At 36.3% G+C, this 26,860-nt stretch overlaps 2 long non-coding RNA genes across 2 annotated transcripts; both read left to right on the top strand.

The window, feature by feature from the left end:
- The first annotated feature begins 20,053 nt into the window (after positions 1-20,053).
- Positions 20,054-24,535, top strand: LOC128221298 (uncharacterized). The gene is made up of 3 exons (XR_008258951.1): positions 20,054-20,075; positions 20,681-20,782; positions 24,507-24,535. It is a non-coding gene; the product is annotated as an uncharacterized LOC128221298 (long non-coding RNA).
- Positions 24,536-24,853: 318 nt separating this feature from the next.
- LOC128221291 (uncharacterized) lies at positions 24,854-26,294 on the top strand. The gene is made up of 3 exons (XR_008258944.1): positions 24,854-24,961; positions 25,358-25,475; positions 26,181-26,294. It is a non-coding gene; the product is annotated as an uncharacterized LOC128221291 (long non-coding RNA).
- The last annotated feature ends 566 nt before the right edge of the window (positions 26,295-26,860 follow it).

Here is a 26,860-nt window from a genome sequence, read left to right as displayed (position 1 = left end):
AAGCTAACAAAGGCAAAAATAATGAGTGATCAAAGATTTACCATGAAATTCTATCATCTCATAAGGTAGAATACCGTGTTTTCTGCATCTTTCTTTCAAATTAAACTCAATATCCTTCATAAGAACCATTGTTGTTTTTTACATGTATTCATCATTTTTGGTATACTTAAACAATTGTATTAACTATGGTAAATCTTATTTGGGTATAAGAGTGCTTCTTTAACGAGACTGAACAACTCCAGTTGCGATATAATGCTACCAAATGCATAGATTTCATCGATATCTTTTTTACTTCACATACATCTATAAAATAGGCTTCTAAGCGCAAACTCTGTAAGTTATTTGTATACTGATAATTATTTTTTAGGGAACAACACAGTAGTTATTTGCAAATGTTAGGCTCCCAAATAGACAAAACGCTATGAGATGACGCATAGTTAAGTTTATACTTAAGAGGTGTTTAAACGGTTTGCAACATTATATTTTAAACTCAGTTTCACAACAACAACAATGTCTCCGTACATGAGAGACGGGGTCCTGGGTGGGGTTGGGGCGGGTGGTGGGGGAGCAAAAGAAACAGGCGAATAAGCGAAAACACAAAGGATTTCTATGTTGTACACTGTCAGTAAATGTCGGTCATGTTAGGTCAAAGGTTTGTACGCATTTTTTAAAATAAGATTAAAGGGACTAGACACCAGATGATACAATTGCAAGAAGAAAAGAAAATAGTCGAACACTTACATAACATTGACATCGTTTATACATCGTATTGAATCTAACTTACTGATCTATCACATCGCAAACGAAACTTGCATCTTTCGCAGATTTTGCGCATTTTTAAACTTCGAAAGTTACCGGGGTTGTCTCTTACTTATAATCAAGTTATTTTGAAAATAGCGTCAGCTTATTTATCTGTACTCCTCACGTGACTTTCAAATACTTAATATTCACACTTCATGGCTTTCCGGAAGAAACGGACAAATGATGAATATTATTAGTCTAAGAACTGAAAGGGACTATATACGACAATGCACCCATTGTGATTTATTAATAGACAATTAAGTTGTGCATCGAATTTGCTTCTGTAGTGCTCATGATGCGAAACGGCATTTGATGTGGAGATATGTTCTCACCAACTCTGACACTCCATTGAATTATGCTAGTTTCATTTCTTTAAGGCCAGTCATACAGAGCAATAAACTGATTGAATGTGCTGTTCATTGCCTCATAAGAAACACATCTGTATATCTTGTGAACCTCATTTGCAGCTTGTTCACATAGTTTTCTGAGAAATTTTATAAACCCAAACATGCTGGCACATCATAACTGATATATCGTTATGACTATTTATATGTATTATTTATCTGTAGAAAGGATGTGATATTCATTAAGCAAATTTATCTAGATATTTCGTTTTCGTATCTAGGAAATGCATGCAATACGGATATTGTCTTAAAGTGTGTGTATATAATATTGGTCTCTAAATTGTGCTTTATATTTACTTATACAGTTAAGTAAATATTGATAAAGCAATATGAAAAAGACACAGGTCTGGTAATACCATTTTCGTGGAATTCCAATTTATGTACTCGAAAATGAATTATATAAGTGTGAATGCTGTTTAAATATTTCTTTAATTGCATACTGTCATGTTGTAAACTTGTATGTTGTACATTTATAAACTGTAGTTTTGCTCTTCATAGCATTATGGAGGAAATAAAAGTATATATAAAAGTATATATAGGAAAACTGCTGCGAAACAACGTAGACACAGATTTGTCATCAACATCAGTGATGCAATTGATCAAAGGAAACCCTTGAAAGAGCCTTTAACTCTGCTGGAAATGACAGCGAGTTGTGATGCGCGTATTGACAGTTTTGTGTGTGTAGCCATCACATGACTTGCAAGCTGTCGGAAAAAAAATCATTCCGCGCTTTTTTAAACTGAGAAACCATTTTGCGCTTTTTAACGGGGAAACTCAGCTGAGACAGCGACATGACAATGGCGGTTATTCTTTAAATCATGTAAAAAATGCATTATCGGTTTCATGCTAGCTCGCAGCTTGTCTGGAGGAAATACTGTATATGCCCATTGTGGGACCATCTGGTGTCTGGTCCCTTTAAAGCAGTTATGAAACGTTTTGGGTTAGGAAAAAAGGTCAATGAGATAATGAAATTGTACCTGCTGTCGTTCCATAAGTTCAAGTTTTATCAGTTGTGTGTGTTTATTGGTTTGCTTCACATTTAAAAATGCATTATCGGTTTTGTTCTTCATAACGAATGAATATTTAAATATATGTAGGATAAAAATTCATGGAGTGCTAGACAATGTTCCATTTCGTAATCCATACATAAATATTTGCATAGCTAATCTTTTCAGCGATAGAAGTCACACTGACAAATAAATTGATACATTTGTTTGATAAGCTCAAAAGACATTAAATGTCCTCTGTTACTGTCATGACTCATGTAGGAAAAGGTATGAACTTTTTGGACAAACTTCACTTGCGGATCCAGGGATGGGGGCACCCGGCGCCCCCCCCCCCCAAAAAAATAATAAAAAAAAATAAAACAAAAATAAAAAATAAAAAATAAATAAAAAATAAAAGTAAAATAAAATCGTTTACTTTATATGTTAATATCGGAGAAAATAATAATAAAATACGCTCGAAATGCACTATTTTGGACCAGAAATTGTTAAAAATTTCTGAGAGAGGGCCGAAAGTCAAAAGGTCCAAATCTAAGCCCCTCTTACGTCAATTTTGGAACCACCCCTGAACTTTTAAAGCATATAGGCCGCGATGTAAGCGTACATTTGGTGCATTTAAGGTTAACAGCTAGTACTTTTCGTCGATGTAAAATTCGTAAAAAATATCGATTAAGGTAATGTGCTATTCAGAGATCCAGCTGAAACTTTGATGTTCATGTTCAACAGTTTTAAAGACAGACTTTTTACATAATGGTTTGGGGTGATAAACTCCAAAAAAGGTTTTCAATTCATTTTACATTCATGCCATGCACATATCGAACAAAATAACTATTGAGAAACATAATTATTTTGCTTTTAGAACAGAACAGTAAACACAAATTTATTTCAGCAGAAACAAGGTTGTTATAGCTAGTGACCATTTAAGTTATTTATCATTTGAATGACGGTTTGCACTGAAATTCTTGCCAGAAGACATAAATAAATATACATGTATAAGCAGTACTATTCAGAAATAAATTATTTTGAGAGATACTAACTAGTATTATCTAATGATTCAGGGCCGGCCATATATCGAATTATTATTAACAAGACGTATTTGATTTGCTTAGTACTAACAAATAAACAATTCAATACACAAAGTGATAATATTCTTTCTCCCACGAGGAAGCCGGTAACGAGGCTTGACGAAGACATGGAATATATTCTCTTGCATATCTTAAAACTGTTTCTTTAAAATTTCACATAGAAAACGCATGTTGGTGTCAAGCAGTTCCGCTTTTGGCGATTATTGTTCGTATTTTCTCTTAAAAGGTGAATAGTATAAATATAAACGTAATCGCGATTCATTGAAATGGTAAACAGCTATCGCACGTGCCCTCAGGTCGATTGTTCTCAATCGGAAATACATTATACATACAGTCGAACCCCGTTGGCTCGGCGGGAATGTTTACAGTCAGTAAATAGAAATCGGTCCCTTACATCCACATCGAGCCAACGATAAATTCGAGCCAAGCGAGTTCGAGCCAACGGGTTCGACTGTACTTATATTTTTCCAAAACCTTTATTTAAATACTGTTTACATGAACATTAAAGTTTCTATAAAAATACAGCTAGAATTCTTATTGGCACTTTTTCTTAAATGGCATAAATATCGCCTGTTTTTCAAAGAAACGACTGGAAGCATTGTCGTAGGCTTGGTGTTTTTGTCGGCGTCGTTGTTATAACGGTACCAATTTAACCTTTGTCATAGCTCAAAAGCCTTTCCAGATATTCAAATGGAATTTGGTACATATGTTGCCAAAGGCAATTAGCACATCTATGTTTAATAGGTCAGCAACGCTGTCTTTAATAGTTAATGATATTACTCCGAAAAATAACAAAACAGACGGGCGTTGGTGTTCGCACAACGGCGCTCTTGTTTCGTTTAAGAAACATTAAACAGTATTTTATTCATCTATATTGGTGCGTTTTGCACTTAACTAGTGCGTTTTGTTTTGGCGAACTTCACCAGTTCCACTTTTTACCCCCGTGCGAAAGGGACATTTAGTTAAACCGAAGTACACCATATGCTTCGCTCTTTTAGATAAGTGTTTGTTTCAAGAGTTGATAATAGTTTTAAAATTATACATGCAGTCACTCCTTTTTAGGATGACAATGACGATCTTCAAGTCGTTTTGTAATGAAAAATTATACTTAAATGTTGATTATGCTATTATATACTAGGTACGACAGAGATGTTAACAATTCAGGGCAAAAGTTCCTTAAAAGAACAAATTAATACATCCTATACTTAATTATTACCTTTTGTATTTCATCTTATACGGATACTCGAATGGACACCTGGCTGCATTAAAATTTCCTAAGTTGAAAGGGAATGTTGATCACTTTTTGAAACATCTTGAATGTTGCGAATGTCGTCAATGTCTTGAATGTTGCTAATGTCGTCAATATCTTGAATGTTGCAAATGTCGACAATGTCTTGAACGTCGTCAATGTCTCGAATGTTGCGAATGTCGTCAGTATCTTGAATGTTGCGAATATCTAGAATGTTGCGAATGTATTGAATGTCGTCAATATCTTGAATGTTGCGAATGTCTTGAATGTCGACAATATCTTGAATGTCGTCAATAACTTGAATGTTGCGAATGTCGTCAATATCTTGAATGTTGTTGCGAATCTTGTAAATATCTTGAATGTTGCGCATGTTTTTGTGAATGTCGTCAATATCTTTAATGTTGCGAATGTTGTTGTGAAAGTCGACAATATCTTGAATGTTGTGAATGTCGTCAATATCTTAAACGTTGCGAATGTCGTCTTGTCTTTAATGTAACAAATGTCATCAATATCTTGAATGGGAATGTCGTCAATATCTTGAATGTCGTAAATATCTTGAATGTTAATGCGAATGTCGTCAATATCTTGAATGTTGCGAATGTCTTCAATATCTTGAATGTTGCGAATGTCGTCAATATCTTGAATGTTGTTGCGAATGTCGTCAATATCTTTAATGTTGCGAATGTTGTCAATATCTTGAATGTTGCAAATGTCGTCAATATCTTGAATGTTGTTGCGAATGTCGTCATTATCTTGAATGTTGCGAATCTCGTCAATATCTTGAATGTTGCGAATGTCGTCAATATCTTGAATGTTGCGAATGTCTTCAATATCTTGAATGTTGCGAATGTCGTCAATATCTTGAATGTTGTTGCGAATGTCGTCAATATATTAAATGTTGCGAATGTCGTCAATATCTTGAATGTTGCTAATGTCATAAATATCTTGAATGTTACGAATGTCGACAATGTCTTGAATATTGCGAATCTCGCGAAGGTGCTCTGAGCATACAAACTCGAATGTCGCAAATGTCGTTTATACCTATATTTGGATGTTGAATGCCGAAAGTCGTATGTTCATCCAGTTTCACACAGCAAGGAAATTAACCAAGTTTTTTTTTTAAAAAAGCCTAGCTTTGACATAACATAAGTTGCAAACCTATGCATATTATATATAGCGACGGAAGCGTTTTAATCTACATTCTATTTTTATAACCAAATCACTGTCTGTACCACCCACGTCAAGCCAATGTTGTGGTAAATAAAAAAATAGATCTAGATTTTTTTTTTGTATTTTCAATGTTTAGATGGTACCATCTCCCAGGACCTGTTTGTATACACATAATAACATCCAGGTCACATGACCAATGTCAACTTTAGGTGAAAAGGAAAGAAAATGAAACTTGTTTAAACCGTTTAACCCGAGTTAGAGACGATAATTTATCTCTTTAATAGTTTCATACAAATACAAAGTACAGTTTAAAACAATAAATTGCAAACAAAATTCTTCCCCCCCAGCGGATGTTCCTATTCACACTTGCAGATAAACCCATTGGCGAGTGACCCAAATCGCGCCATATCTAAGTACAAGCGCTATCTGAGCCCATGGCTCGCTTTGGGGCATCTATAAAAAGCGCATTCCTACGAAACTCGGGCATTTATCCTCCGACAATGCTCAGGAATTTTCTGGTAGCCCTCGTGGGTCTAACGGCAGCCCGAGGGGTCCAGGCAGCGGCCACGACCCCGGCACCAAGTAAGTACCACCCCTGGGGTTCTTATTGTATTTTTGCGATTGTTTATTAATATTTTGCGTTCATAACTAGATGCTCATAAATGTTTGTCTAACTTAATTGTACCCGTGTCTGTTATAAAAAAAATAAGGCAATTAGTAATATCGAGGAGAAACAAGCAAACCACAATACTCTTATTTTTTGCAATAGTTCAATTTTATACGCGCTATCAGAAGAATACTACAATGTCTGATGAGGTTATTGTTGCATAATTGTACTTGTATATATTTTGTTTGTGGTTAAAGTGATTGTTTACTTTCACGCGCATGTGGTCACATAAGGCAAGCAATATCATCGGGTGATAGTAAACAATAACACGATATTCATTATTTATTTATTTTTACGCTCTTAAATTGAAGAAATCTTAGTGTTTCTATAAAAGTTATTATCAATGAAAAATGCAACACTATAATTGTTATTCAAATGTAATTGCTATATTCTCCTTTCTATCAATATGTATATGGACATGTCGGTCTCCTAGAACTATACACATGGAGGCAATTAAATGGGAAAAAATACGTTTTATTTGAAAGATTCTGTTTATTTCTTACAGTCTTTATCTGCTTTTATGAATCAGTTGTTATATAACTTGGGTGTTTCCATTTGTGTGTGGGGCATTTTTTCAAGTTTTCTGTTCATTAATTTAACGTTCATCGATTCTGACGAATGCACCAAAAAATAGTTTCATAGAGTGAAAGGTAATGTACCGTTACAGAATGACAGAAGGATGCAATCTTAACAAATGTAGAGCAAGCGTCACTGCGATTGTAAAACGGTCCGTTAACTCTTCCCAATATCTTATTTGTACCACATGTAACCATAACAGAAGAAACACACGAGTGCCACAACAACATCCTAAAGAAAACGATTACTAGATTTTTTAGAATCTAACGAAACTATTACTTATTTAAAGATGCACTCTTACTCCCAAATATGATTCACCAAAATTAATACAATTGTTTTAATTTACCAAAAAGGCTGTACAAATGTCGAAAACAATGGCTCTTATGAAAAATACCGAGTTTAATTTGAAAGAAAGGTGCAGAAAACACGATATTTCTATCTTCTGAAACGATAGTAGATCACAGTATATCTTTTAGCATTCACCAATCATTTAATATTTCTGGGTTTTTAGCTATTAATTACACGGTTATAATCTTGTTATCAGTAAATAATATTTTCCATAAATGCATAATTTTGTAAGTAGTTAAAGTTTTATCACTCAAAACATTATCTTTGTTATACATGTGTATGTCTTGATTTTGAATAAGATTGTCACTTTAACAATTCTGTTTCACAGACTGCGGATCGAACCCGGCCGATATTGTGTTCCTCCTCGACTCTTCCGGTTCCGTCGGGAGAACGAACTTCCAGAAACAGCTCGATTTTGTCTCACGCTTCGCGCAGACTTTCGACATCGGACCGCGCAATGTCGAAATCGGCATCGTCACGTTCGCGACCACCCCGCACAACGAGTTCAATCTCAACACATACTCAACCAAACATGATCTGGTTGCAGCCATCCACAAAGTTGGGCAAGAAGCGTGAGTTCTTTCTTTGTAACCCGACCTGCTAATACTCCAAAACTGTTACGTCTATGAGCTTTAACGAATGAAAGGCCGTATTTGGTCGAAACAAGCTCTTGAGTCACAAAAACAACACAAATTGTTTCATTTTCTTTGAATTCAAGACTAGTGTCTTATTAATTATTTGGGGGCATTGCTTGCACTGATGCAGTTACATAGACTTTTATTTTTTTTTCTCCCACCGCTCATAAGTAGATCCAAATATATGGCCATGCTGGAAATCCTTTTCTCCCACCCCTGATAAGTAGATGAATGAATGGCCATGCTGGAAATCCTTTTCTTGCCCATTAGCAAAAATAAAAAAGTAGCCGTATGCAAAAATTAAATTAAAGACATTTTTGCTATATTTTATTTTAATGAGGTGGGAGAAAAAGCATCTACCATGGCCGTTCGGGTAAGATAAGTTCATCCCAACCCTCACGCAAGGTGTTTTGCGGAAATTCGGTAAACCTGGATTGCGCAAAACACCCTACACTCGGGTTGGGTTACACCTAACAGCTCGGCCATGGAAGATACGTATAATATCGTACAATTTTAAAGACCTCACCATTGGCTGCATTAGTATCAGATTGAACATGTATAGTTGTTGTTTTTTAAGGGGTGCAATGATTTAGGGGCCGCATTTCAGTATATTTCAAGCAAAACTCTGCATTTCATTTTTTGAATTACGAAAATTGTCAATTGTCAAAGGTCGCATAAACTATCAAACGATACTTAAAAATGCAAAAGATTACCAACAAATTATCTTTCGAACGCACCTTATCATAAAATAAGATGCATAAGCCTTTTATTTATGTTTTTATCAACATATGTGACACGTATCACATGGGCGGTACTCGCAGTGACCTTGTCCTCAAGTGAATGCAATTATAAACATATATGACAGGCACCACAGGGGCGGTACTAGCACTGACCTTGACCTCAAGTAAATGTAATGATCAACATATATGACAGGTAACACACGGGCGGTACTAGCACTGACCTTGCCCTCAAGTAAATACAATTATCAACATATATGACAGGTATCACAGGGGCGGTACTAGCACTGACCTTCCCCTCAAGTAAATACAATTATCAACATATATGACAGGTATCACAGGGGCGGTACTAGCACTGACCTTGCCCTCAAGTAAATACAATTATCAACATATATGACAGGTATCACAGGGGCGGTACTAGCACTGACCTTGCCCTCAAGTAAATACAATTATCAACATATATGACAGGTATCACAGGGGCGGTACTAGCACTGACCTTCCCCTCAAGTGAATGCAATTATAAACATATATGACAGGCACCACAGGGGCGGTACTAGCACTGACCTTATCCTGAAGTAAATGTAATGATCAACATATATGACAGGTAACACACGAGCGGTACTAGCACTGACCTTGTCCTCAAGTAAATACAATTATAAACATATATGACAGGTATCACAGGGGCGGTACTAGCACTGACCTTGTCCTCAAGTAAATACAATTATAAACATATATGACAGGTATCACAGGGGCGGTACTAGCACTGACCTTGTCCTCAAGTAAATACAATTATAAACATATATGACAGGTATCACAGGGGCGGTACTAGCACTGACCTTGCCCTCAAGTAAATGCAATAATCAACATATATGACAGGTATCACACGGACGGTACTAGCACTGACCTTGCCCTCAAGTAAATGCAATAATCAACATATATGACAGGTATCACACGGACGGTACTAGCACTCACCTTGCCCTCAAGTAAATGCAATAATCAACATATATGACAGGTATCACACGGACGGTACTATCACTGACACTGCCCTCAAGTAAATGCAATAATCAACATATATGACAGGTATCACACGGACGGTACTAGCACTTACCTTGCCCTCAAGTAAATGCAATAATCAACATATATGACAGGTATCACACGGACGGTACTAGCACTGACCTTGCCCTCAAGTAAATGCAATAATCAACATATATGACAGGTATCACACGGACGGTACTAGCACTGACCTTGCCCTTAAGTAAATGCAATAATCAACATATATGACAGGTATCACACGGACGGTACTAGCACTGACCTTCCCCTCAAGTGAATGCAATTATCAACATATATGACACGTATCACACGGGCGGTACTATCACTGACACTGCCCTAAAGTAAATGCAATAATCAACATATATGACAGGTATCACACGGGCGGTACTAGGACTGACCTTGCCCTCAAGTAAATGCAATTATCAACATACATGACAGGTATCACACGGACGGTACTAGCACTGACCTTGCCTTCAAGTAAATGCAATAGTCAACATATGTGACACGTACCACAGGGGCGGTACTAGCACTGACCTTCCCTTCAAGTAAATGCAATAATCACATATATGACAGGTATCACACGGGCGGTACTAGCACTGACCTTCCCCTCAAGTAAATGCAATAATCAACATATATGGCAGGTATCACACGGGCGGTACTAGCACTGACCTTGATCTCAAGTACATGCAATTATCAACATATTTGACAGGTATCACACGGGCGGTACTCGCACTGACCTTGCCCTCAAGTACGTGGAGGCGAACAGTTTCACCCAAGCCGCCGGCGACAGAGCAGGAGTCGCAAACATCCTCATTGTAATGACAGACGGCAAGTCGAACGTGCCGGCAGAAACCGTCAAAGAGTCTGCTCATATACACAGCAATCTTAATGCTAAGGTAGGAAGACCTTTAAAGGCATTTCTTGTTGTTTTGTGTATTTTGCTTTAACAACAATAAGGTATTGGCTACTGTAATGTCCCCGGTAGTTTCCGACATTGCTTTGAATCTGAACTAATGTGTAATTCACACATTATATTTACCTTCGTTTAAGTTTTGGTCAGTTTCAATTATAGTTTTTATTCAAAAACTAGGCCCATATGGGCATCAGTTTCACAAACAAAATACTCAATGCATAAACATAGCATTGCATGATTAACATACAAGCGAACACATGTATGCACAAATACATTGTATTTGTTAATTAAGGAAACATCCGATGCATTATGAAATTATATTTTACCGTACTATAATGGAAAAGTCAATTGGGTCAAACTGGGCTAAATGGCCCCGACGGGTCCCACAGCTTCAAATACGAGTGCATGACTGGGTGGCTTACATGGTTTACCTTTCTAGATGAAATTCAGCCATTTGTTAGTGAAAAGAGATTATTGTTTGCCAGACATCAAGGTTATATGTTAACGTTATATGTCACTGTGTGTATACCACGTGATAAATTACGTCATAAATGCTACGTCGGAAGGCAATATTTTGATTTGAAAAAATTACTTTAAACAAAGATAACTTCACTATTCACCATTTTAAATGAAACATAGCGCAGTCTACGCCGATTACAGAGCCCTGCCTTTGGTCTTTTACCAGAGTTTGATTGAGAGTTTAGTTTCATTAAACACTTCGGCAAACCTTTTCACAATACGGCCGTCTGACGTAGCACTGTCAAAACATGATTTTGGAAACAGGTTTGTCGAAGTGTTTGATGAAACTAATGACTTTACCAAATTTCGGTCATAAAACAAATGCAGGGCTCTTTAAGAGGCATAGACTGCCCTTTGTTTCATTTAAAATATAATTTAAGTCTTCATTTTAAGCAAAATGTTGCCTTCCGACATAGCATATATGACGTAATTTATCACGTGGTTTACACACACTGTATGTGCATGCACTCGTATTTGAAGTTGTGTAAGTCTGGGCCATTTAGCAGCAGTTACATGCTTATACATTATATAGTTACGATGGAATTTAAAAGTGAACTTACTATTGAGTATAAATAACCGTTAAGTGTTCTGACAAAATTGTAACTCATCTAGGTGACCTTACTTTTAACCTTGTATGAATTGAAGACCGAGTTGTTTAGACAAGATAATGTTACTAAGGAAAGTTTCACTAACATCCTGAATAAAACTTCCGACACTTTACGGATTACTGATATCAAAAGTTTAGATTATAAACATTTTAAAAGATTAATAAATGAGTATCAAAGACTTTTAACCACTTGAATATCATTTGAGACCTGTTTTATCACACAAGATCCTCTTGGTGTTCCTGTTTATAGATTCATGAACGTGCTTGTTGAACACGTACGGTATCTTTCGGAACGCGGCCATATTTTGTTACAAAATATTTCTTTCTCTTTTAAAACCGTTCGTTTGACTTGTATGAATAATGACGGAAATGATAATAAAGAAGAAGGAGGAGAAGAAGAAGAAGAAGAAGAAGAAGAAGAAGAAGAAGAAGAAGAAGAAGAAGAAGAAGAAGAAGAAGAAGAAGAGAAGAACAAGAAGAACAAGAACAAGAACTAGAACAAGAATGATACTAAAACTAATTCTCATACTAATAATAACAATAAAAAATATATTAAAAAAAAATAAAAAATAAATAAAAAAATATAATAATAATAATAATAATAATAATAATAATAATAATAATAATGATGATGATGATGATGATGATGATGATAATGATTATATGGAGCACAGAAATGGTTTTGTTTAACATCAAATATTTTATTGTTCACCATTCAAAGAACATTGATTTAAGATATTTCATAAATATTATAATTTTAACCCTTATGTCGAGATATGCATTTTTCAAACGATTGCTTCCATAGAGACCTGCATATGTGAAAAGATGATAAATGATAATTCAAGATTTTTTTTGTAACCCTGTGTTTCGCATGCTCTTAATCTGTCTTTAAAATGATATTTATTGTAAATGTACGTGAAGTTAGCGGCCTAGCGGCGTGAAGTTAGCGGCCTAGCGGCGTGAAGTTGGCGGCCTAATTATTTTTTCTATTTCCAAGTAATTGTTAATGCGTTTTTATTTAAAACAATGATAAATCAAGGTTTTTTATTCATACAGTTACATAGCGGCCTTAAATTGTTATCTATTCAGAACATTTTTCTTTACCTTTTATTCTAAAACAATTTTAAATTAACTGTTTTATGCACGAATTATCACTCTGAAGCGTTTATCAACTTTTTTTTTCAAAAAAGTCGATTAAGAACTTCAGCGACCTAGCGGCATAGCGGCGTGAAATTAGCGGCCTAGCGGCCTAGCGGCCTAAATTGAATCCTATTTCAAAGCATGTATACAAGCATTTTCTTCTAAAACAATGACATTTTAACTGTTTTTATGCTCAAATTAACACATTGAAGCGATTATCAACAGTTTTTTTTTTCCAAAACGTCGATAAAGCAGTCAGCTAATTCAAAGCATTAAACATGCCTGTTCTTCTAAAACAATGATGTATTTACTGTTTTTAATGCACACATTATCACTCTGAAGCGTTTTTCTTTTTTTTCCAAAAAAGTCGATCGAGCACTTCAGCGGCATAGCGGCCTAGCGGCGTGAAGTTAGCGGCCTGGCGGCCTAGCGGCCTAGCGGCTAGCGGCCTAAAATGTTTTCCTATTTCAAAGCATGTATACATTCATTTTCTTCTAAAACAATGACATATTAGCTGTTTGAATGCACAAATTAACACTTTGAAGCTATTAGCGATAATCAACATATTTTTTTTCAAAAAAGTCGATTGAGCAGTCAGCTATTTCAAAGCATTAAAAATGCCTGATCTTCTTAATCAATGATATATTTACTGTTTTTATGCACAAATTATCACTCTGAAGCGTTTTTCAACTTTTTTCAAAAAGGTCGATCGAGCACTTCAGCGGCCTAGCGGCCTAGGCGGCGTGAAGTTAGCGGCCTGGCGGCCTAGCGGCCTAAAATGGTATCCTACTTTCAAAGCATGTATACAAGCATTTTTTCTAAAACAATGACATATTAGCTGTTTTTATGCACAAATTAACACTTTGAAGCTATTAACGATTATCATCATTTTTTTTTAAAGCGTCGATAAAGCAGTCAGCTATTTCAAAGCATTAAACATGCCTGATCTTCTAAAACAATGATATGTATTTACTGTTTTATGCACAAATTATCACTATAAAGCGGGTTTTTTTTTCAAAAAAGTCGATCGAGCACTTAAGCGGCCTAGCGGCCTAGCGGCCTAGCGGTGTGAAGTTAGCGGCCTGGCGGCCTGGCGGCCTAAAAGTGCTCGATCGACTTTTTGGATTTTTTTTAAAAAACGCTTCAGAGTGATAATGTGTGCATAAAAACAGTAAATACATCATTGTTTTACAAGAACAGGCATGTTTAATGCTTTGAATTAGCTGACTGCTTTATCGACGTTTTGGGAAAAAACTGTTGATAATCGCTTCAATGTGTTAATTTGTGCATAAAAACAGTTAAAATGTCATTGTTTTAGAAGAAAATTCATGTATACTATTCTTTGAAATAGGATTCAATTTAGGCCGCTAGGCCGCTAATTTCACGCCGCTATGCCGCTAGGTCGCTGAAGTGCTAGATCGACTTTTTTGAAAAAAAGTTGAAAAACGCTTCAGAGTGATAATTTGTGCATAAAACAGTTAATTTAAAATTGTTTTAGAATAAAGGTAAAGATAAATATTCTGAATAGATAACAATTTAAGGCCGCTATGTAACTATATGAATAAAAAACCTTGATTTATCATTGTTTAAAAAAAACGCATTAACAATTGCTTGGAAATAATTAGGCCGCCAGGCCGCTAGACCGCTAGGCCGCTAACTTCACGCAGCTAGGCCGCTAGGCCGCCAGACCGCTAACTTCACGCCGCTAGGCCGCCAGGCCGCTAACTTCACGCCGCTAGGCCGCTAACTTCACGCCGCTAGGCCGCTAATTTCACGCCGCTAGGCCGCTAGGCCGCTAATTTCACGTACATGTGGTGTAAACATATTTTATTTCATGAAATGGTACAAAAGGCAACGTATATTTTACACAAAATTTAAGAATTTGATCTGAAGGTAAAAAGCTTATAAAGATCTTCTTCTGCTACTTCAATAACTCAAACTGCAAGTACTCGCCGATCGGGATAGGTATTAATTGCACATGTCCGTCTAGACATTTATGAATGAAAAAAAACAACGTATGGTTTATCAAATATCAGATTACAAAATTAAATGTATATATGTTATACAGTCATATACATAACATATTGAAACGGATAAAAACGAAGGCAGAGCGTATATAATGTTTATTTCCGAAAAATATCTTACCAAAGTTGATTATTTGTTTTAGATTTTCGCGATCGGTATCGGGTCCGGCGTGGACAAGGCGGAGTTGCAGACGATCGCCACGAACAGCCAGCACGTGTTCAATGTGAGCAGCTTCGACGCCCTCAACACCCTACAGGCCGAGCTGAAAAAGACAGCGTGCAGAAGTAATATTTTATTCAAATTAATACGTGAACACAGAATGCTTATCAATGTTAGATTTATGTTTCATATATCAATATAAGAACCAACTTTTTATATGGATGTTCGGGAAGCTTAAAGCTGCACTATCACAGATTGAACGTTTTGACAACTTTTTTAAATTTTTATCTTGGGACGAGCCAATTTATGCGAAAATGCATGGAAACAAGTGACATAAAACTGCTGACAAAAAATCAGATCGAAGATATTCACATTTGAGTTAAAAAATGATGTTTTATGAACTTTTCTAAAAACCTTTAGTAACGCTTTTAGCCATAAAACATCAATTTTTGAACAGATATATGAAAACCTGCGATCTTAGCTTTTGCCAGCTGTCTTTTATCACTGGTTTTCTCATTCCAAAAAAAGTTGTGAAAACGGTAAATCTGTGAGAGTGCAGCTTTAAGATGTTGTTCCAATAAAATAAGTAAAATCTGTACTCCTTACCATACCACCCCGTCTTTGAGGCGGTTTGATTTATCACCTCTGTAACAGTAACATTTTACTTTTACAAAATTATTTCTGTGAAACATCAACATGGCTCTGAATTAGACCAGCTTGCTTATGGAAAAGGCTGCATTTTTTTCCGACGGATTTTCTTTTATTTATTATAATGAACCTGAAGTAGTATACATTGTGATGCTTGCCTCCATTGCTGCCTTGTACTTCAATGTATTGAACGTGTGACTAGGTCTGAAAGTATGATTTTATTACATTATTATCATGCTTTAATATTACGTTGTTTAAATAACTGTTTCAGCCCTGTGTCACTACAAGGGCCTGTATTACCGACAGGGCGAGTCCTGGTATGACGGATGTGGACTCCAGTGCCGCTGTGAGGACGCCCTGAACCACTACTACCAGTGCACGGACAGGTAAACATGGACACCCAACCATGATGGCAATGATTGTTTAACCATCGTAAAATATCTATTAAGTAGTAAACGGGATGATATTCGGAAAAACATGTAGACATCGTTTGAACTTTAGTCGAACCCCGTTTGGTCGAACTCGCTTAGCTCGAATTCCTCGTTGGCTCGAACTGGATGTAAAGGACCGATTTCATTAAACTGAAGGTAAGCAATACCGTGCGTTCGAGCCAACGGGGATCTATTGTAGTCGTATATTACAATGGACACGACCATGACCTTACAAGTAACTTTATTTGTTTTCATTTGGATTCTCTTATTCTTTTTTCCTTGCCCTATTCGTTGTAACCCTATTATGGAGTTTTTAGTCTTTAGATTGATTTGTGTCCAAAAATCAGATTCACTTCTAAATATAACCCTCTACAGGTGCCCCAAGTACACCAACGTGCCTTCCACGTGCACATTCGTCGCCGACCCCAAGGACCCACAGTGTTGCCGGGTACCACAGTGTCAGAACGCCGGCGGAAATGTAGGAACAACGGGATTTGTTGGCGCCTTCACCGGATATGGCCACCCAACCAGCATCATATTTTGGCAGATCAGCCATACCAGTTACAACAGTAAGAACGGAGTTCTTTTTATCGCTGTGTAAGGTGATCAACCAATCATTAATTCAAACACAGATGTGGTATAGTTTTAAGTTACAAAATGTTAAATTTGAATATTGTTAATGTTTTAACCGAGTGCTGTTTTATATAGATATTGTGCTATTTAAGAAATAAATTAACACAATTGCTTTATAATCATAGTGATATTATATTTCATTACTTCTCTTATATATTTATATATCATAATCGTAGCATCATTCTGGTGTTACTCAAAAATGAAGTTCATGCAAAAAATGATATGATGGTTTTCAATATACCTTAACACCTGCCTCAGTTAACACCTTAAGGGTGGGGGGGAGCTAAAAACGTCCATCGTCCGGGTTTTTTATGGCAAAAATGAATAAAATATGCCCAAATGCACCATTTCGGACTCGTAATTGTTGAGCTATTTTTGGGTGAGAACTCCCCATGCCAACACGTTATACCTAACCAATTTCGGTTCTGAGGGAAGGGCGCAGGTCAAAAGGTTACGCCCCTAAGTTACACCCCCTCTAACGTCATATATGGATGCGCCCCTGCTTAAGCACCAACACATATTTGCATCCTATTTATGAAGCCAAACTCTCTGTGACTTCGGCCAGTGTATGTGTATATAGGCATGGATAATGAATAATAAGTTTCATAAGCCCCCTTTCAAACTTTCAAATTGAATAACGAAAAGTGCCGACAAAAAACAGCTCCTCTTTAAAATATGTTTATTTAAGCAATCGTAACAACTCGGCCATCTCCGGCAAGCTTCGAGCCAATTCCTAAATCGATACTGGCCGAGGTGTTCCGATTGTCATTTAAGCGGTTAAAAAATAATATCGGCATTCGAATGTTGACTGTTCACACATTCCATGTTATTATGGATTGTGTTTATCTTGTTACATAACACTAGACACATATCAATATCGCAGTAGTATGGCATAAAGGACCTCGATCTGGTCTGCAATTCCCAGTTCACGGCATCGAATACTGCTGCCTTTAATTACATTTTGAGTTCAAGGGGATCTAAATTGCTCAGTCCTGTATATATGTTTTTTATCCTTCAGGCAAATGTCTGTACAAGGGTCAGGTGTACGCCCAGGGCGCCACGTGGCAGGACGGCTGCGCCTACGACTGTGAATGTGTGGACGCCAGCAAGGGAATGTACAGGTGTAATGAGAGGTGAGTGACGTCATTTCCAGTGTAGAGGGGATCCATTTCCTCACGCAGTGAGATAGTAAGTGCAATACCTCACGCAGGAAAGATTTTGACATATGTAGTTATAAAATGAAAATACTGAAAGAACGCTTCATGAAAATATGAAATTAGAACAACTCCATTGTTTATAACGAAAGCTTTTAATCGCTATTGCCTTTGGAACTATGAAATTACTTGGAACTATTTCATGTACGCCGTTCGACTCAATACGTTTCCTTTTACGCAGATGCGCAAGAATCGCGTCCGTACCAACTGGCTGTTCTTTCGGCCAGGACCCGCGCGACGCGTGTTGCCAGGTACTGAAGTGTGACGCGGCCCAGACGTTCGGCACGTGCCAGGACAAGGTCAACTGCCAATCGTACGGCAATTACGTATGTGGACAGCAGTATGAAGTATGGGCGAGGGAGAACTGCGGAAAATTCTGTGGCTACTGCGGTGGCGGTACGGGCTGCCTTGTTTGTTTTTTAAATTGGTTATTCATGAGGCTATAGATAGAGTTGCGGCTGCTAATTTCCGAATTTTAAACACGTTGTCGCGTATGGTGTATTAATGGAGGTTTTGTATTTCTTCTATACTATTCAACTTTATTGTTGGATGTAATAGTGGTTTCCAAGCGCTAGATTGTGACCGTCAACTTTCTTTTGTTTATTTTTACGTATAGGTACCAACCCGTACTTGGCGACGGCGCCACCTAGCGGCGCATGCGTGGACGCGATCCCGAACTGTGCCCAATACGATGTCAGTGTGTGCACGGACGCCCAGTACCGTCCATGGGCCGTCGCCAATTGCCCAAAACACTGCAACATGTGTGGAGGTATGTGGAAACAATTTAAGCAATGGAATGCATACTTGTTTTTTGCTAGCGCCAAGAAAATATGATTAATGCATAAAATGAAAAATATATCAATGTTCATTCAATTCCACGTCAATTTTTGACACCTTTTTCTAGTCACAGGCAAACGGTCTATGTTTACCTGGGGTCGTATTCAATAAGCATCTTAGTGAATATTTTCAACTTAGTTAGATTTTCGTAATTTTTCACGGCCATTTTTTTTTAAATATCCGCTACTTTTGATCAGATCTATTCATGTGCATATATTGTTCAGACCGTTTTCTTGCTTATTTTCATGGTTTTGGTGTACAAAGATTGTTCTTTTTCTTATAATTCAAATAAGAAAATAGCAAGTTTTCTCTAAGTTGAAAAGTGTTTCTAAGATGCTTATTGAAATCCACCCCCTTGCAAGCATTTTTAGTCAAGAATACTAGTACAAGTACGAACAAGTTATATATAGGTTTTCCCATAAGACAATGATATGTTTTATTTTGTTAAGATATGTATTCCCATTATTTACTATTAAACATTTATTCGAGTTTGACATATTTTAGATAAATAAGTTGTATTCATCGTTCATTGTATTTTTCACCTTTTAACACCAGTAAGTTTAAATTGATTGTCAGTGAAGTGTATTATTGAAAACATAATTAAGATTCCCAAGAGTTAAGTCAGAAAGTTTAACTGCTAGATAAAATTACTACGCGATCTACTTGCAGCGGATATTAACGTACCACTTTTTGAGTATGTAAACCGCCCAAATACATCCGAGGTTGTTTTCGATAAAAATGGCCGAGGAGTTCCGAATGATACAGAGAGTATATTCAGATAAGGTTTTAGTCAGATTGTAGGTTAAAGTAAACTTTTTTTTTTTATTTTAAAAGTTAAAACTAATGATATGAATAATCAATTCCGATGACAGGGACAGGGTGCGTTGTTTTGACACAAACCTATGACCACGCACCCCACTGTTCTGAATTAATCCCAAGCTTATTGATAATGATGGGAGATCTTTGTACATTTTTTTTAAATTTTATTCTATAATCTTTGATTTGTAATTGATCATTAGTAACAATTCTCCCAGCATTACCTATAAGCCTTGGATTGTTTCAAAACAATGGGGGCATGGTCATAGGGGGTTGTCAAAATCGCACCTTGCCCCTATGATTCCGATTTGAAAACAGTTGTAAACCAAAGTAATGCATAATCGTTTTGAAAGTTAATAACGAGATGAACTTGATGTCCATAGGAGCAGGGACGGGGATAATCACTGGTAAGGCATGTTCATAGTTTGCAAGGCTTTTATTATTGATATGTGCGTTTGCTTATCTTAGGTTTAGATCGGGCTTTGCCTTAAATCTTTCATTCGGAACTCCTCGGCCATTTTTTCAAAAACAACCTCGGATGTATGCCGGTACATCTGCTGAAGTAGTCCGTATTTTTTTTAATAAAAGCATTAATTAAATGTAGTGTTTAAGAGTTGTATTCATTGCTCTCAGTTTAAATTGATTGCCAGTGAAGTGTATTATTGCAAACATAATTACGATTCCCAAGAGTTAAGCCATAAATTTTAACTACTAAATAAGATTACTACGCGATCTATTTGCAGCGGACTTAAACGTACCACTTTTTAAGTATGTAAACCGTCCATATACATCCGAGGTTGTTTTTGAAAAAAATGGCCGAGGAGTTCCGAATGTAAATCTTTAAGCCGAGGACGACCAGCTTGCTTATGGATAAAGGCCGGGATTGATGATTTATTCAGAATTATCTGTATGTATGTTTGACTATATACCAAAACGCTGTCGTTCCACATATTTTGTTGTTAAAAAGGATATAATGAATATATAGACTATACTTATTTGATTTTTGGAACAGGCACTGGTACTGGTACGGGAACTGGCACTGGTACTGGTACGGGAACTAGCACTGGTACAGGTACGGGAACTGGTACCGGTACAGGAACTGGCACTATCACAGGTAATGATACAAGGGATTTGGAGCGTACCAAATGGTTGTTGGGACATTTTACACGATAGTTCCTTGGAATTATCAATAAAACATTGTCGAATTCCGCGCTCTGCTATTTCTATGACTCTGCAGAGTATTGTATCCAATGGAGTTGTATTAGATTATAAGGGAAACTTGTTTTGCTTCCCACCAAGGGCAATTTTGTAGAACATGATTTTATGAAAGTGTATCATCATATAAACATTTTAAGACATGTTTACGCCTTGGCCGTTGGGGCGTCTGGAAACTAAAGCACCATGTTAAAAAATCGTTACTAAATAATTATCAGCTTTTGAACATAATGTTTACTTGTAAAAAAATATAAAAGAAAAAGTATAGAAAACTGTTTTAATTTAATTATACATGACGTAATAAAACATCATAATTTTTTTCAGCGAATTTTTTTCATGTCTGAAAAAACTGTTATTTACGTTACTTCCAAACTTGCAATTTTTTATGATGAACAAAAAACTACAAAATAATCTGCATCGATTTTTCGGAGAAGACTAATTCAACATTAAGACATAAACTCAAGTATGGTTTCACTGTAATAAATTTACGTGTAATACGTCACATCATAAGAAAAGAAAACTACCTGTTTATACATATTTTACAAATAAGGCCTGCAGTGAGCATTTGATGTCACTTTGCAATGCTATCTATACAATGCTCCTTGTTCATGGCATAAAAGCAAAGTGCACAAATAATAAAGAAAACCAATCACATATTGTGATAAATGTGCATGTAGAATACATTACTTTGTAAAAAAAACAACTTTACAAACAACTTTAATGTTAAAAGGACAAAATTTATTGACTTAACACTTTTCTTATCATGTTATATTATATTATGCAAGTTTTAGTTGCAAAAAATGAGCGACTCTAAAATTTAAAGACATACGACAAAAAACACCAATTTTCATATTAAATACGTTACTTCAAATTTCTTTCACATCACTTGACATGCTGACTAGATAACACAACACTCCTAAATGTTTTATGTTAATGGAATAGAAATATCACAATTACATATTAAACGGATATAACATTGCATCTGTAAATTGTAGTAATAAATATGGACGCTGTATTGAGTATGAATAAAATATATCTCTTTTATATGCCATTTTACAATTTCTGTTGAACAAATACATATATTTTATGTAATTGTGTTTTTACATTTAATAGTTTGCTATTCTATTTGATCTAACCCGTTTTTTACATAATTTTTAACATTCAACACTTTTGTTTTAGTAACAAAATCATGGTTACGTAAGTTATACTAGTGGTTTAAATTAGGAATAAAACAGTGTATAACTACAGTGTTTAATTTGTAAAAAGTATTAGTGCTTTATCAGGATGAATCGTTGTTGTGCAAAATACAATTGTAAGCTACGTAGATAACACACGCATTATCTGTGCAATCATAAGGAAGTTTAAGGAAATTTTGATGAAATTGTGTAATACGTATTTTGAATATGACATACCTTTTTATCAAGCGAAATGACATAACTTTATTTGTTTAAGCACTCTGTGTAACCTATCATTTTTGTAAAAACGTTGTTTTTATATTACATTTAAAAAGTCACGAAATATACACCAATTCGTGCAGTCTGAATTATTTAAAAACCCTTCATAGAACTTAAGATGGATCATTTACCAACTTATTTTATCTCATTGAAAACCATCATTATACATGGAAGAAAAAGTGGTGATAAAATTATAAAAAAACCGTAGGGTAACGTAGTTTAAATGTCCGTTGCTCACTTATGCCCCCTCCCTCAGAGCGTAAACATATCTCATTTTGTGGCGTTTTGCTTAAGCTTTGGGAAAATTATATCCTTCATAATTGCCCCCGGGGCTGGGGAGCAGGGTCAACTGGCAGCTTAAGGTCTATCTATTATGGATGGATCGGGTACCGAGGATGCAGAGGACTAGAAATTGTAAAGTGAAGGGACACATGTAAAGGAAATTAAAGATGCAGCAGACAAAGTATGAATGTATAAAAATGCATTTAATAAGAACATGCTTGGTGAAAATCCTTTACTTCATACTATTATTTAGAAGGTTTCAGCGCAAAACAGAAATTGTACTGTGCTTTTATTGATTATGAAAATGCTTTTGACACTGTTATACACGATGCTTTGCGGATTAAATTAGTTCCGTCTGGTACAAGTAGTTAAATGATAACCATGCTTATGTCCCTATATGCAAATGTTGAGGCGTGTGTTAAACATATGTTATATTCAGAACTGTTCGATATATTTATTGGAGTGAAACAAGGGGAACCTCTTTCTCCTCTTTTATTTATTTTGTTTATTAATGACATTCGGGAGTATTTAGATTTTGAAAATCTAACCCAGAACGATATAATTAAGCTGTTTCTATACACGTTACTAATTGCTGACGACATTGCTCTGTTCACAACTGACCCTAATAGTCTTCAAGCACAACTTGATGCAATACATAGATATTTATGCAAGTTGGGTCTTGAAAATTAATCTAAAAAACTAAAATATGTATTTTTGAAAAATGAAAAACATTGAATCGCTTTGTTTGGTCCATTGATAATAATGTTGTCGAAACAATGGATATCTTCTGTTATTTGGGTATTAAATTCAATTACAATGGAACTTTTTGTAAATGCAGTTAAAGCGCTGAAAGATCAAGCTTTGAAAGCATATAATCACATTGTATCATTTTTTGGTAGAGTTAAACACGACGTTTAGACTAAACTCTTATTGTTCGACTCTATGATTGCTCCTATTCTTATGTATGGTTGTGAGGTTTGGGGTATATATGACATGAAATAGGTGGATAAACTCCACCTTAAATATTGTAAAAACATTCTTGGAGTTCGCTCTCAAACTTCTAATGCTGCTCTACTAAGAGAGCAAGGACGATTCAGAGCACTTAAAGTTTGGTGCAATATCAAATCTTCCCCAACCTCGCTTATAAATAATATATATTGTGAAAAGTTAATGATGTTAGTTTTGTTTACTGCAATGCTAAGGATAACTGGTCTAAATATATGAAGAATGTGTTAGACACCCTCGGTTTTAGTTATGTTTGGTCTTCTGATCATATATCAAATTGTTGTTTTATATCGTTAAGACAACGCCGCCACGATCAATATGTAAAACACTGGACTGACACCATTCATTCACTACCGAAGTTAAATTATTATAAACAACTCAAGTTAAATTTTGAATTTGAAAAGAATCTCGATTTCATAGAAATATAGAATTGCATTAACGGGGTTGCGACTATGTTCTCACATTCTTGAAATTGAAGTTGGAAGGTACAATCTGAATTTTATTTTTTGCTTGCTTGTCCTTTTTTATGACTTACGTCTACAATTCAATGTTTTCAATTTGTGGAATACCTTGAATAAATTTAGGGTTTTAATATCCTCAAAAGCACAAACAATATAAGACATGTATCTTAATACATTTACAATGCTTTTCAACGACGTTCTGCCAGTATTGACGCAGTTGCTTCATAGTTAGATATTACAATCAAGTAAATTGTTATTGTGTATATACTATGTACGTGTGAAATGTTTTTTGTTAGTTTATTTTGTATTTGTCACCTTTTCAATTTGTGTACATTTCATCCTATGTGTATGTTTATGGCCAAAGGCTTATGTATTGCCGATATTGCAAATTAACTTGGAACTGTAATCTTACTCTTCTTAGGAACTGGGTCTGGTAGCTGTATGGACAAGCTATCCAACTGCGCTGCCTACACTCAAGATGCGTGCACGGGATTGTACGAGCAATGGGCACGTGACAACTGCGCACACTACTGTAACCTCTGTCCAGGTAATTGGTACCTGTTTGTACATACACTTGCTTTAAGACCTCATGAGAACCATCTTCCAAACACCCACTGTTACTGTAGACAATTAGTCATTGTCCGTCGCCCGTCGTTGGCGTCGTCGTTAAGAACTTAAGAGGTGTTTTAAGTTAAGAAAATGTGTTATATTCTGTTCTCTGCATATGATGTAAAGTAATTGACAAAACATTTGTTGTAACCGCTGTTTCAGCGACGGGTTCTGGTGGTGTAATAACCGGATCCGGTACCGCGGCACCGGGCACTGGGACTGGAACGGGAACCGGCACCGGCACTGGCTCGGGATATGTGGGATACAGTGAGTATTTTAAACTCCTCCTTTATTTAAATAGACTTCTTATATCAATAAGTCTGAAACTTCCTGACATTTTATACATTCTAACGTTATGATTCTAAAACATAAACTATATCTAAAGTATTACAAAAGCAGTCAAAATTTCTGACTGTTCATTGAGAGTAATTGTTAAAGCGACAATATATTCACCATTGCAGTTATTCGCCCGAGGTCATTCAATGATATTCTTAGACAAAATCAATCTCTTTAAAATCATATCGTGATGTTCGCTTTATTTCACTACGCAGTATGCGATCAGAGAACATGGTTTTGGAGGCCATTGCCGCCGTAAAACGATTACTTGGGATCTGATTTTAATGACATTTGGACAGAGTCAGCAGTGTTTTGTTGTATTTTCAGGTGGCGGTTGCGTATATAAGGGTCGGTATTACGGAGCTGGTGACCATTGGTATGACGGCTGTGACTACAACTGTACATGTGAAAACGGACAGACGGGCTTCTACAGGTGTGGAGATAGGTAAGAGAAAACCAAGGGATAGGTTCTTTTTAATTTGTCCCATTCGGGAGCGGCTTGTCTTAAATAGGAGATGTATATGGTAAGTATATGATACATGATATATAACTAGCACAGGCTGAAGAGTCGTTAGGGAGAGGTCTGTCTTGAAAAGGGAATGTATTACCTGTACAGGCTGAGCCATCGGGAGAGGCCTGTCTTGAATAGGGAATGTATTACCTGTACAGGCTGAGCCATCGGGAGAGGCCTGTCTTGAATAGGGAATGTATTACCTGTACAGGCTGAGCCATCGGGAGAGGTCTGTCTTGAATAGAATGTATTATGTACAGGCTGAGCCATCGGGAGAGGCCTGTCTTGAATAGGTAATGTATTACCTGTACAGGCTGGGTCATCGGGAGGGGCTTGTCTTGAATAGGGATTCCTAAAACAAGTTCCTGTTTGATGTGGTTCAGGCTAGGTTGCTCCAATAGAATCAGATTACAATATTGGCATAATAAATGGTAGTTGGTGAAATTCAATTGCGTTAGTAACCGTGAGGGCTTGGTAGTTATTACTAAGGAGATTTTAAAGCAAGTTTTGTTCATGCTTCTTAAATATGTTTATATGTTAATGCAATTTGGCAGACGGACAAAACATGTTTCGTCTTGTATGTACAATTAAGCCAATGACTTTTTAAACCCCAATATTGACATGCTTTATCACAATCAGGTGTCCCACGTATAATTTGGCGGCGGGCTGCGTATTGAGGACGGTTGCTGAACAGTGTTGCGGTGTACCGGACTGCACGGGAGCCACGGGCACAGGGACAGGCACCATGACCGGTACGTGTTGCAACATTACCGGAATTTGGATACGTACTATTACTTTTGTACTATGAGCACCATATATAGGAAAATATCTACATTCGCAGTCGATTTTTTGAACGATAAATTTTGCGCTCTTTTTGCATGATCCGTTCGACCCTTCGTGACCTCTTACTGACCTGGGCATGCATATGTAAAACACGAATTAAAAACACTCTCGAAAGTATTCTTTCCTTTATTGTAATTAAATCGCGGAAAAATAAAATGATAAATTTGTGAAAAGGGGAAATGTAAATATAAGCATCGATCCTTATTATTTTTTCCTTTATGCAGTTTGAACGATTTTGCACGGAAAAGAAGAATCACTCCGTAATACCTTTAAAAGCTGTGTAGTTTTGTCATAACATTATCTTTCGCATTTACTTTATATTTAAATCTTGCATTTTATTGATAGTGTTTATTGCACGTATGTAGAACATTACGGTTTGTGGCGGATCCGGGGTCTAGTTGTAACACACTTGACTGTCAATCCAGAGGTCGTAGGTTCGATTCCCCGCCGCACCACTAAGAATATTTCTAATCGTC

The sequence above is a fragment of the Mya arenaria genome, chromosome 16 (genome assembly GCF_026914265.1).
Source record: "Mya arenaria isolate MELC-2E11 chromosome 16, ASM2691426v1".
Classification (NCBI taxonomy): domain Eukaryota; kingdom Metazoa; phylum Mollusca; class Bivalvia; order Myida; family Myidae; genus Mya; species Mya arenaria.
The sequence above is the reverse complement of the archived record's forward strand: the minus strand, read 5'-3'. Positions and strand labels throughout refer to the sequence as shown.